The following is a 13,482-nucleotide window of genomic DNA, read 5'->3' as shown; positions in this document are numbered from 1 at the left end:
TAAGGCAACGTAAAGAAACGTAAGGCAACGTAAGGCAAGGCAACGCAAGGTAAGGCAACGTAAGGCAACGTAAGGTAAGGCAAAGTAAGGCAAGGCAACATAAGGCAAGGCAACGTAAGGCAAAGTAAGGAAACGTAAGTCAAGGCAACGTAAGGCAAGAAAACTTAAGGCAACGTAAGGCAACGTAAGGTAAGGCAACATAAGGCAACGTAAGGTAAGGCAACGTAAGGTAAGGCAACGTAAGGCAACATAAGGCAAGGCAACGTAAGGTAAGGCTACGTAAGGCAACGTAAGGCAAGGCAACGTAAGGTAAGGCAACGTAAGGCAACTTAAGGCAAGGCAACGTAAGGTAAGGCAACGTAAGGCAAAGTAAGGTAAGGCAAACTAAGGCAACGTAAGGTAGGGAAACTTAAGGCAAGGCAACCTAAGGCAAAGTAAGGCAACGTAAGTTAAGGCAACGGAAGGCAAGGCAACGTAAGGAAACGTAAGGCAACGTAAGGCAAGGAAACGTAAGGCAACGTAAGGCAACGTAAGGCAAGGCAACGTAAGGTAAGGCAATGTCAGGAAACGTAAGGTAAGGCAACGTAAGGCAACGTAAGGTGAGGCAACGTAAGGCAACGTAAGGTAAGGCAACGTAAGGCAACGTAAGATAATTCAAGGTAAGGCAAGGCAACGTAAGGTAAGGCAACGTAAGGCAACCTAAGGACATGCAACTTAAGGTAAGGCAACGTAAGGCAACTTAATGTAAGGCAACGTAAGGTAAGGCAACTTAAGGGAACGTAATGTAAGGCAAAGTAAGGCAAGGCAACGTAAGGTAAGGCAACGTAAGGCAACGTAAGGCAACGTAAGTTAAGGCAATGTAAGGCAAGGCAATGTAAGGCAACGTAAGGCAACGTAAGGCAACGTAAGGGAAGGCAACGTAAGGCAAGGAAACATAAGGCAACGTAAGGCAAGACAACGTAAGCCAAGGCAACGTAAGGTAAGGCAACGTAAGGCAACGTAAGGCAAGGCAACGTAAGGCAAGGCAACGTAAGGTAAGGCAGCGTAAGGCAACGTAAGGTAAGGTAACGTAAGGTAAGGCAACGTAAGGCAACGTAAGGCAACGTAAGTTAAGGCAATGTAAGGCAAGGCAATGTAAGGCAACATAAGGCAACGTAAGGCAACGTAAGGGAAGGCAACGTAAGGTAAGGCAACGTAAGGCAACGTAAGGCAACGTAAGTTAAGGAAATGTAAGGCAAGGCAATGTAAGGCAACGTAAGGCAACGTAAGGCAACGTAAGGGAAGGCAACGTAAGGCAAGGAAACATAAGGCAACGTAAGGCAAGACAACGTAAGCCAAGGCAACGTAAGGTAAGGCAACGTAAGGCAACGTAAGGCAAGGCAACGTAAGGCAAGGCAACGTAAGGTAAGGCAACGTAAGGCAACGTAAGGTAAGGTAACGTATGGTAAGGCAACTTACGGCAACGTAAGGCAACGTAAGTTAAGGCAACGTAAGGTAAGTCACGGTAAGGCAACATAAGGTAAGCCAAGGCAAGGGAACGTAAGGCAAGGCAACGTAAGGCAACGTAAGTTAAGGAAACGTAAGGTAAGGCAACGGAAGGCAAGGCAACGTAAGGTAAGGCAACGTAAGGTAAGGCAATGTAAAGCAACGTAAGGCAACGTAAGGTAAGGCAATGTAAGGCAACGTAAGGTAAGCCAACGTAAGTCAACGTAAGGCAAGGCAACGTAAGGTAAGGCAACGTAAGGCAACGTAAGGCAACGTAAGTTAAGACAATGTTATGCAAGACAACATAAGGCAACGTAAGGCAACGTCAGGCAACGTAAGGCAAGGCAACATAAGGCAACGTAAGGCAAGACAACGTAAGGTAAGGTAACGTAAGGCAAGGCAACGTAAGGCAACGTAAGCCAAGGCAACGTAAGGTAAGGCAACGTAAGGCAAGGCAACGTATGGTAAGGCAACGTACGGCAACGTAAGGCAAAGTAAGTTAAGGCAACGTAAGGTAAGTCACGGTAAGGCAACGTAAGGTAAGCCAAGGCAAGGGAACGTAAGGCAAGGCAACGTAAGGCAACGTAAGGCAAGGCAACGTAAGGTAAGGCAACGTAAGGCAACGTAAGGCAACGTAAGGCAAAGTTAGGTAAGGCAACGTAAGGGAAAGTTAGGTAAGGCAACGTAAGGCAAGGCAACGTAATGCAACGTAAGGCAACGAAACGTAAGGTAAGGTAACGTAAGGCAACGTAAGTTAAGGTAACGTAAGGTAAGGCAACGTAAGGTAAGGCAACGTAAGGCAACGTAAGGCAATGTAAGGTATGGCAACGTAAGGCAAGGCAATGTAAAGTAAGGCAACCTAAGGATACGTAAGTTAAGGTAATGTAAGGTAAGGCAACGTAAGGCAACGTAAGGTAAGGCAACGTAAGGTAACGTAAGGCAATGTAAGCAAGGCAACGTAAGGCAACGTACTGCAAGGCATCGTAAGGCAACGTACTGCAAGGCAACGTTAGATAAGGCAATGTAAGGCATCGTAAGGCAACGTAAGGTAAGGCAAAATAAGGTAAGGCAACGTAAGGCAACGTAAGTTAAGGAAACGTTAGGTAAGGCAACGTAAGGCAACGGAAGGCAAGGTAAGGCAAGGCAACGTAAGGCAACGTAAGGTAAGGCAACGTAAGGTAAGGCAACGTAAGGCAACGTAAGGTAAGGCAACGTAAGTGAACGTAAGGCAAGTCAACGTAAGGCAACTTAAGGCAAGGCAACGTAAGGTAAGGCAACGTAAGGCAACGTAAGGTAAGGCAACGTAAGAAAAAGTAATGTAAGGCAAAGTAAGTCAACGTAAGGCAACGTAAGGCAAGGCAACGTAAGGTAAAGGCAGCGAAAGGCAAAGTAAAGTAAGTCAACGTAATGCAACTTAATGTAAAGGTAACATAAGGTAAGGAAATGTAAGGCAACGTAATGCAACGCAACGTAAGGCAACGTAATGCAACGTAAGGCAACGTAAGGTAAGGCAACGTAAGGCAACGTAAGGCAAGGCAACGTAACGTAAGGCAAACTAAGGCAACGTAAGGTAAGGTAACGTATGGCAACGTAAGGTAAGGTAACGTAAGGCAAGGCAACGTAAGGTAAGGCAACTTAAGGCAATGTAATTTAAGGCAATGTAAGGCAATGTAAGGCAAGGCAACTTAAGGTAAGGCAACGTAAGGTAACGTAAGGTAAGGCAACGTAAGGCAACGTAAGGTAAAGTCAACATAAGGCAAGGCAACATAAGGCAACGTAAGGCAAGGCAACGTAAGGCAACGTAAGGTAAGGCAACGTAAGGCAACGTAAGGCAACGTAAGGCAACGTAAGGTAAGGCAACGTAAGCCAAGGCAACGTAAGGCAACGTAAGGCAAGGCATAGTAAGGTAAGGCAACTTAAGGCAACGTAAGGCAAGGCAACGTAAGGTAAGGCAACGTAAGGCAACGTAAGGTAAGGCAACGTAAGGCAACGTAAGGTAAGGTAACGTATGGTAAGGCAACGTACGGCAACGTAAGGCAACGTAAGGAAGGTCACGGTAAGGCAACGTAAGGTAAGTAACGGTAAGGCAACGTAAGGCAAGGCAACGTAAGGCCACGTAAGGAAACGTAAGGCAAGGCAACATAAGGTAAGGCAAGGTAAGGCAACGTAAGTTAAGGCAACGTAAGGCAACGTAAGGCAAAGTTAGGTAAGGCAACGTAAGGTAAGGCAACGTAAGGCAATGTAAGGTAAGGCAACGTAAGGCAACGTAATGCAACGTAAGGTAAGGCAACGTAAGGCAACGTAAGGCAATGTAAGGTATGGCAACGTAAGGCAACGTAAGGTAAGGCAACGTATGATTAAGGCAACGTAAGGCAAGGCATCGTAAGGCAACGTAAGGCAACGTAAGGAAGGCAACTTAAGGCAACGTACTGCAAGGCATCGTAAGGCAACGTACTGCAAGGCAACGTAAGATAAGGCAATGTCAGGCAACGTAAGGCAACGTAAGGTAAGGCAACATACGATAAGGCAACGTAAGGCAACGTAAGTTAAGGAAACGTAAGGTAAGGCAACGTAAGACAACGGAAGGCAAGGTAAGGCAAGGCAACGTAAGATAAGGCAACTTAAGGCAACGTAAGGTAAGGCAACGTAAGGTAAGGCAATGTAAGGAAACGTAAGGCAACGTAAGGCAACGTAAGGCAACGTAAGGCAACGTAAGGTAAGGCAACGTAAGGCAAGGCAACCTAAGGCAACGTAAGGTAAGGTAACGTATGGTAAGGCAACGTACCGCAACGTAAGGCAACGTAAGGAAGGTCACGGTAAGGCAACGTAAGGTAAGTCACGGTAAGGCAACGTAAGGCAAGGCAACGTAAGGCCACGTAAGGCAACGTAAGGCAAGGCAATGTAAGGTAAGGCAAGGTAAGGCAACGTAAGTTAAGGCAACATAAGGCAACGTAAGGCAAAGTTAGGTAAGGCAACATAAGGCAATGTAAGGTAAGGCAACGTAAGGCAACGTAAGGCAACGTAAGGTAAGGCAACGTAAGGCAACGTAAGGCAATGTAAGGTATGGCAACGTAAGGCAAGGCAATGTAAGGTAAGGCAACGTACGTTTAAGGCAACGTAAGGCAAGGCATCGTAAGGCAACGTAAGGCAACGTAAGGAAGGCAACTTAAGGCAACGTACTGCAAGGCATCGTAAGGAAACGTACTGCAAGGCAACGTAAGATAAGGCAATGTCAGGCAACGTAAGGCAACGTAAGGTAAGGCAACATACGGTAAGGCAACGTAAGGCAACGTAAGTTAAGGAAACGTAAGGTAAGGAAACGTAAGACAACGGAAGGCAAGGTAAGGCAAGGCAACGTAAGATAAGGCAACTTAAGGCAACGTAAGGTAAGGCAACGTAAGGCAACGTAAGGTAAGGCAACGTAAGTATAAGGTAACGTATGGCAACGTAAGGTAAGGCAACGAACGGAAACGTAAGGTAAGGAAACGTAAGGTAAGGCAACGTAAGGCAACGGAAGACAAGGCAACGTAAGGCAACGTAAAGCAACGTAAAGCAAGGCAACGTAAAGCAATGTAAAGCAAGGCAACGTAAAGCAAGGCAATGTAAAGCAAGGCAACGTAAAGCAAGGCAACGTAAAGCAAGGCAAGGGAAGGCCACGTAAAGCAAGGCAACGTAAAGCTAGGCAAGGCAAGGCAACGTAAAGCTAGGCAATGCAAGGCAACGTAAACAAGGCAACGTAAAGCAAGGCAAAGTAATGCAAGCCAAGGCAAGGTAACGTAAAGCAAGGCAACGTAAAGCAAGGCAACGTAAAGCAAGGCAAGGCAACGTAAATCAAGGCAACGTAAAGCAAGGCAACGTAAAGTAAGGCAGGGCAAGGCAACGTAAAGCAAGGCTACGTAAAGCAAGGCAACGTAAAGCAAGGCAAGGCAACGTAAAGCAACTCAACGTAAAGCAAGGCAAGGTAACGTAAAGCAAGGCAACGTAAAGCAAGGCTAGGCAAGGCAAAGTAAAGCAAGGCAAGGCAAGGCAACGTAAACAAGGCAACGTAAAGCAAGGCAACATAATGCAAGCCAAGGCAAGGTAACGTAAAGCAAGGCAACGTAAAGCAAGGCAACGTAAAGCAAGGCAAGGCAACGTAAATCAAGGCAACGTAAAGCAAGACAACGTAAAGCAAGGCAAGACATCGTAAAGCAAGGCAACTTAAAGCAAGGCAACGTAAAGCAAGGCAAGGCAAGGCAACGTAAATCAAGGCAAGGCAAGGCAACGTAAAGCAAGACAACGTAAAGCAAGGTAAAGCAAGACAACGTAAAGCAAGGCAAGGCAAGGCAACGTAAAGCAAGGCAACGTAAAGCAAGGCAAGGCAAAGCAACGTAAAGCAAGGCAACGTAAAGCAAGGCAAGGCAAGGAAACGTAAAGCAAGGCAACGTAAAGCAAGTCAAGGCAAGGCAAGGCAACGTAAAGCAAGGGAACGTAAACAAGGCAACATAAAGCATGGCAAGGCAAGGCAATGTAAAGCAAGACAACGTAAAGCAAGGCAACGTAAAGCAAGGCAAGGCAACGTAAAGCAACTCAACGTAAAGCAAGGCAAGGCAACGTAAAGCAAGGCAACGTAAAGCAAGGCAACTTAAAGCAAGGCAACGTAAAGCAAGGCAACGTAAAGCAAGGCAACGTAAAGCAAGGCTGGGCAAGGCAACGTAAAGCAAGGCAACGTAAAGCAAGGCTAAGCAAGGATACGTAAAGCAAGGCAACGTAAATCAAGGCAACGTAAAGCAAGGCAACGTAAAGCAAGGCAAGGGAAGGCCACGTAAAGCAAGGCAACGTAAAGCTAGGCAAGGCAAGGCAACGTAAAGCTAGGCAATGCAAGGCAACGTAAACAAGGCAACGTAAAGCAAGGCAACGTAAAGCTAGGCAAGGCAAGGCAACGTAAAGCTAGGCAATGCAAGGCAACGTAAACAAGGCAACGTAAAGCAAGGCAAAGTAATGCAAGCCAAGGCAAGGTAACGTAAAGCAAGGCAACGTAAAGCAAGGCAACGTAAAGCAAGGCAAGGCAACATAAATCAAGGCAACGTAAAGCAAGGCAACGTAAAGCAAGGCAGGGCAAGGCAACGTAAAGCAAGGCTACGTAAAGCAAGGCAACGTAAAGCAAGGCAAGGCAACGTAAAGCAACTCAACGTAAAGCAAGGCAAGGTAACGTAAAGCAAGGCAACGTAAAGCAAGGCTAGGCAAGGCAAAGTAAAGCAAGGCAAGGCAAGGCAACGTAAACAAGGCAACGTAAAGCAAGGCAACATAATGCAAGCCAAGGCAAGGTAACGTAAAGCAAGGCAACGTAAAGCAAGGCAACGTAAAGCAAGGCAAGGCAACGTAAATCAAGGCAACGTAAAGCAAGACAACGTAAAGCAAGGCAAGACATCGTAAAGCAAGGCAACTTAAAGCAAGGCAACGTAAAGCAAGGCAAGGCAACGTAAATCAAGGCAAGGCAAGGCAACGTAAAGCAAGACAACGTAAAGCAAGGTAAAGCAAGACAACGTAAAGCAAAGCAAGGCAAGGCAACTTAAAGCAAGGCAACGTAAAGCAAGGCAAGGCAAAGCAACGTAAAGCAAGGCAACGTAAAGCAAGGCAAGGCAAGGCAACGTAAAGCAAGGCAACGTAAAGCAAGTCAAGGCAAGGCAAGGCAAGGCAAGGCAACGTAAAGCAAGGGAACGTAAACAAGGCAACATAAAGCATGGCAAGGCAAGGCAATGTAAAGCAAGACAACGTAAAGCAAGGCAACGTAAAGCAAGGCAAGGCAACGTAAAGCAACTCAACGTAAAGCAAGGCAAGGCAACGTAAAGCAAGGCAACGTAAAGCAAGGCAACGTAAAGCAAGGCAACATAAAGCAAGGCAACGTAAAGCAAGGCAACGTAAATCAAGGCTGGGCAAGGCAACGTAAAGCAAGGCAACGTAAAGCAAGGCTAAGCAAGGATACGTAAAGCAAGGCAACGTAAATCAAGGCAACGTAAAGCAAGGCAAGGGAAGGCAACATAAAGAAAGGCAACGTAAAGCAAGGAAACGTAAAACAAGTCAACGTAAAGCAAGCCAAGGCAACGTAAAGCAAGGCAACGTAAAGCAAGGCAACGTAAAGCAAGGCAAGGCAAGGCAACGTAAAGCAAGGCAACGTAAAGCCAGGCAACGTAAAGCAACGTAAAGCAACGTAAAGCAAGGCAACGTAAAGCAATGTAAAGCAAGGCAACGTAAAGCAAGGCAATGTAAAGTAAGGGAACGTAAAGCAAGGCAACGTAAAGCAAGGCAAGGGAAGGCCACGTAAAGCAAGGCAACGTAAACAAGGCAACGTAAAGCAAGGCAAGGGAAGGCAACGTAAAGCAAGGCAACGTAAAGCAAGGCAAGGCAACGTAAAGCAAGGCAACGTAAAGCTAGGCAAGGCAAGGCAACGTAAAGCAAGGCAAAGTAAAGCAAGGCAAGGCAACGTAAATCAAGGCAACGTAAAGCAAGGCAACGTAAAGCAAGGCAAGGCAACGTAAAGCAAGGCAACATAAAGCAATGCAACGTAAAGCAAGGCAAGGCAAGGCAACGTAAATCAAGGCAAGGCAACGTAAAGCAAGACAACGTAAAGCAAGGTAAAGCAAGGCAACGTAAAGCAAGGCAAGGCAAGGCAACGTAAAGCAAGGCAACGTAAAGCAAGGCAAGGCAACGTAAAGCAAGGCTACGTAAAGCAAGTCAAGGCAAGGCAAGGCAAGGCAACGTAAAGCAAGGCAACGTAAAGCAAGGCAAGGCAAGGCAATGTAAAGCAAGGCAACGTAAAGCAAGGCAACATAAAGCAAGGCAAGGCAACGTAAAGCTACTCAACGTAAAGCAAGGCAAGGCAACGTAAAGCAAGGCAACGTAAAGCAAGGCTAGGCAAGGCAAGGTAAAGCAAGGCAACGTAAAGCAAGGCTAGGCAAGGCAACGTAAAGCAAGGCAACGTAAAGCAAGGCAACATAAAGCAAGGCAAGGCAAGGCAACATAAAGAAAGGCAACGTAAATCAAGGCAACGTAAAGCAAGGCTAGGCAAGTCAACATTATTCAAGGCAACCTAAAACAAGGCAACGTAAAGCAAGGCAACGTAAAGCAACGTAAAGCAACGTAAATCAAGGGAACGTAAAGCAAGGCAAGGCAAGGCAACGTAAATCAAGGCAACGTAAAGGAAGGCAATGTAAAGCAAGGCAACGTAAAGTTAGGCAAGGCAAGGAAACGTAAAGTAAGGCAACGTAAAACAAGTCAACGTAATGCAAGCCAAGGCAAGGCAACGTAAAGCAAGGCAAGGCAACGTAAAGCAAGGCAACGTAAAGCAAGCAAGGCAACGTAAAGCAAGGCAACGTAAAGCAAGGCAACGTAAAGCAAGGCAAGGCAAGGCAACTTAAAGCAAGGCAACGTAAAGCAAGGCAACGTAAAGCAAAGCAAGGAAAAGCAACTTAAAGCAAGGCAACGTAAAGCAAGGCAACGTAAAGCAAGGCAACGTAAAGCACGGCAAGGCAAGGCAACGTAAAGCAAGGCAACGTAAAGCAAGGAAAGGAAACGTAAATCAAGGGAAGGCAAGGCAACATAAAGCAAGGCAACGTAAAGCAAGGCAAGGCAACGTAAAGCAAGGCAACGTAAAGCAAGGCAACGTAAAGCAAGGCAAGGAAAGGCAACTTAAAGCAAGGCAACGTAAAGCAAGGCAACGTAAAGCAAGGCAAGGCAAGGCAATGTAAAGCAAGGCAACGTAAAGCAAGGCAACGTAAAGCAAGGCAACGTAAAGCACGGCAAGGCAAGGCAACGTAAAGCAAGGCAACGTAAAGCAAGGAAAGGCAACGTAAAGCAAGGGAAGGCAGGGCAACGTAAAGCAAGGCAACGTAAAGCAAGGCAACGTAAAGCAAGGCAAGGCAACGTAAAGCAAGGCAACGTAAAGCAAGGCAAGGCAACGTAAAGCAAGGCAACATAAAGCAAGTCAAGGCAAGGCAAGGCAAGGCAACGTAAAGCAAGGCAACGTAAAGCAAGGCAAGGCAAGGCAATGTAAAGCAAGGCAACGTAAAGCAAGGCAACGTAAAGCAAGGCAAGGCAACGTAAAGCAACTCAACGTAAAGCAAGGCAAGGCAACGTAAAGCAAGGAAACGTAAAGCAAGGCTAGGCAAGGCAACGTAAAGCAAGGCAACGTAAAGCAAGGCTAGGCAAGGCAACGTAAAGCAAGGCAACATAAAGCAAGGCAACGTAAAGCAAGGCAAGGCAAGGCAAAATAAAGAAAGGAAACGTAAAGCAAGGCAATGTAAAGCAAGGCTAGGCAAGTCAACATTAATCAAGGCAACGTAAAACAAGGCTACGTAAAGCAAGGCAAGGCAAGGCAACGTAAAGCAAGGCAACATAATGCAAGGCAACATAATGCAAGGCAACGTAAAGCAACGTAAAGCAACGTAAATCAAGGCAACGTAAAGCAAGGCAAGGCAACGTAAAGCAAGGCAATGAAAAGCAAGGCAACGTAAAGCAAGGCAACGTAAAGCATGGCAAGGAAAGGCAACGTAAATGAAGGCAACGTAAAGGAAGTCAATGTAAAGCAAGGCAACGTAAAGCAAGGCAAGGCAACGTAAAGCAAGGCAACGTAATGGAAGGCAACGTAAAGCAAGGCAAGGCAACGTAAAGCAAGGCAACTTAAAGCAAGGCAACATAAAGCAAGGCAAGGCAAGGCAACGTAAATCAAGGCAAGGCAAGGCAACTTAAAGCAAGGCAACGTAAAGCAAGGCAACGTAAAGCAAGGCAAGGCAACGTAAAGCAAGGCAACGTAAAGCAAGGCAACGTAAAACAAGGCAAGGCAACGTAAAGCAAGGCAACGTAAAGCAAGGCAATGTAAAGCAAGGCAAGGCAAGGCAACGTAAAGCAAGGCAAGGTAAAGCAAGGCAACGTAAAGCAAGGCAAGGCAAGGCAACGTAAAGCAAGGCAACGTAAAGCAAGGCTACGTAAAGCAAGGCAAGGCAAGGCAACGTAAAGCAAGGTAACTTAAAGCAAGGCAAGGCAAGGCAACGTAAAGCAAGGCAACGTAAAGCAAGGCAACGTAGAGCAAGGCAAGGTAAAGCAAGGCAAGGCAAGGCAACGTAAAGCAAGGCAACGTAAAGCAAGGCAAGGCAAGGCAACGTAAAGCTAGGCAAGGTAAAGCAAGGCAAGGTAAAGCAAGGCTAGGCAAGGTAACGTAAAGCAAGGCAACGTAAAGAAAGGCAACGTAAAGCAAGGCAATGCAAGGCAACGTAAAGCAAGGCAAGGCAAGGCAACGTAAAGCAAGGCAACGTAAAGCAAAGCAACATAAAGCAAGGCAAGGCAAGGCAACATAAAGCAAGGCAACGTAAAGCATTGCAAGGCAAGGCAACGTAAAGCAAGTCAAGGCAAGGCAAGGCAAGGCAAGGCAACGTAAAGCAAGGGAACGTAAACAAGGCAACATAAAGCATGGCAAGGCAAGGCAATGTAAAGCAAGACAACGTAAAGCAAGGCAAGGCAACGTAAAGCAACTCAACGTAAAGCAAGGCAAGGCAACGTAAAGCAAGGCAACGTAAAACAAGGCTGGACAATGCAACGTAAAGCAAGGCAACGTAAAGCAAGGCAACGTAAAGCAAGGCTGGGCAAGGCAACGTAAAGCAAGGCAACGTAAAGCAAGGCTAGGCAAGGATACGTAAAGCAAGGCAACGTAAATCAAGGCAACGTAAAGCAAGGCAAGGGAAGGCAACATAAAGAAAGGCAACGTAAAGCAAGGAAACGTAAAACAAGTCAACGTAAAGCAAGCCAAGGCAACGTAAAGCAAGGCAACGTAAAGGAAGGCAATGTAAAGCAAGGCAAGGCAAGGCAACGTAAAGCAAGGCAACGTAAAGCAAGGCAACGTAAAGCAACGTAAAGCAACGTAAAGCAAGGCAACGTAAAGCAATGTAAAGCAAGGCAACGTAAAGCAAGGCAATGTAAAGCAAGGCAACGTAAAGCAAGGCAACGTAAAGCAAGGCAAGGCAAGGCAACGTAAAGCAAGGCAACGTAAACAAGGCAACGTAAAGCAAGGCAATGTAAAGCAAGGCAAGGCAACGTAAAGCAAGGCAACGTAAAGCTAGGCAAGGCAAGGCAACGTAAACAAGGCAACGTAAAGCAAGGCAAAGTAATGCAAGCCAAGGCAAGGTAACGTAAAGCAAGGCAACGTAAAGCAAGGCAACGTAAAGCAAGGGAAGGCAACATAAATCAAGGCAACGTAAAGCAAGGCAACGTAAAGCAAGGCAAGGCAATGTAAAGCAAGGCAACTTAAAGCAAGGCAACGTAAAACAAGGCAAGGCAAGGCAACGTAAATCAAGGCAAGGCAAGGCAACGTAAAGCAAGACAACGTAAAGCAAGGTAAAGCAAGACAACGAAAAGCAAGGCAAGGCAAGGCAACGTAAAGCAAGGCAAGGCAAGGCAAAGCAACGTAAAGCAAGGCAACGTAAAGAAAGGCAAGGCAACGTAAAGCAAGTCAAGGCAAGGCAAGGCAAGGCAACGTAAAGCAAGGCAACGTAAAGCAAGGCAGGGCAAGGCAACGTTAAGCAAGGCTACGTAAAGCAAGGCATCGTAAAGCAAGGCAAGGCAACGTAAAGCAACTCAACGTAAAGCAAGGCAAGGTAACGTAAAGCAAGGCAACGTAAAGCAAGGCTAGGCAAGGCAAAGTAAAGCAAGGCAAGGCAAGGCAACGTAAACAAGGCAACGTAAAGCAAGGCAACATAATGCAAGCCAAGGCAAGGTAACGTAAAGCAAGGCAACGTAAAGCAAGGCAAGGCAACGTAAATCAAGGCAACGTAAAGCAAGACAACGTAAATCAAGGCAAGACATCGTAAAGCAAGGCAACTTAAAGCAAGGCAACGTAAAGCAAGGCAAGGCAAGGCAACGTAAATCAAGGCAAGGCAAGGCAACGTAAAGCAAGACAACGTAAAGCAAGGTAAAGCAAGACAACGTAAAGCAAGGCAAGGCAAGGCAACGTAAAGCAAGGCAACGTAAAGCAAGGCAAGGCAACGTAAAGCAAGGCAACGTAAAGCAAGGCAACGTAAAGCAAGGCAACTTAAAGCAAGGCAACGTAAAGCAAGGCAAGGCAAGGCAACGTAAAGCAAGGCAACGTAAAGCAAGGCAACGTAAAGCAAGGCAACGTAAAGCAAGGCATGGCAACGTAAAGCAAGGCAACGTAAACCAAGTCAACATAAGGTAAGGCAAGGTAAAGCAAGGGAACGTAAAGCAAGGCTAGGCAAAGCAACGTAAAGCAAGGCAACGTAAAGCAAGGCAACGTAAAGCAAGTAAAGGCAACGTAAAGCAAGGCAACGTAAAGCAAGGCATGGAAACGTAAAGCAAGGCAACGTAAAGCAAGGCAAGGCAAGGCAATGTAAACCAAGGCAACGTAAAGCAAGGCAACGTAAAGCAAGGCAACGTAAAGGAAGGCAAGGTAAAGCAAGGCAAGGCAAAGCAAGGTAAATCAAGGCAAGGTAAAGCAAGGCAATGTAAAGCAAGGCAAGGCAAGGCAACGTAAAGCAAGGCAACGTAAAGCAAGACAACGTAAAGCAAGGCAAGGCAAGGCAACGTAAAGCAAGGCAACGTAAAGCAAGGCAAGGCAACGTAAAGCAAGGCAACGTAAAGCAAGGCAACGTAAAGCAAGGCAAGGCAATGTAAAGCAAGGCAACTTAAAGCAAGGCAACGTAAAACAAGGCAAGGCAAGGCAACGTAAATCAAGGCAAGGCAAGGCAACGTAAAGCAAGACAACGTAAAGCAAGGTAAAGCAAGACAACGAAAAGCAAGGCAAGGCAAGGCAACGTAAAGCAAGGCAAGGCAAGGCAAAGCAACGTAAAGCAAGGCAACGTAAAGCAAGGCAAGGCAACGTAAAGCAAGTCAAGGCAAGGCAAGGCAAGGCAACGTAAAGCAAGGCAACGTAAAGCAAGGCAGGGCAAGGCAACGTAAAGCAAGGCTACGTAAAGCAAGGCATCGTAAAGCAAGGCAAGGCAACGTAAAGCA

Source organism: Phaenicophaeus curvirostris, chromosome 30 (assembly GCF_032191515.1).
Source record: "Phaenicophaeus curvirostris isolate KB17595 chromosome 30, BPBGC_Pcur_1.0, whole genome shotgun sequence".
Taxonomy (NCBI): domain Eukaryota; kingdom Metazoa; phylum Chordata; class Aves; order Cuculiformes; family Cuculidae; genus Phaenicophaeus; species Phaenicophaeus curvirostris.
Note: the sequence above shows the minus strand (reverse complement) of the source record.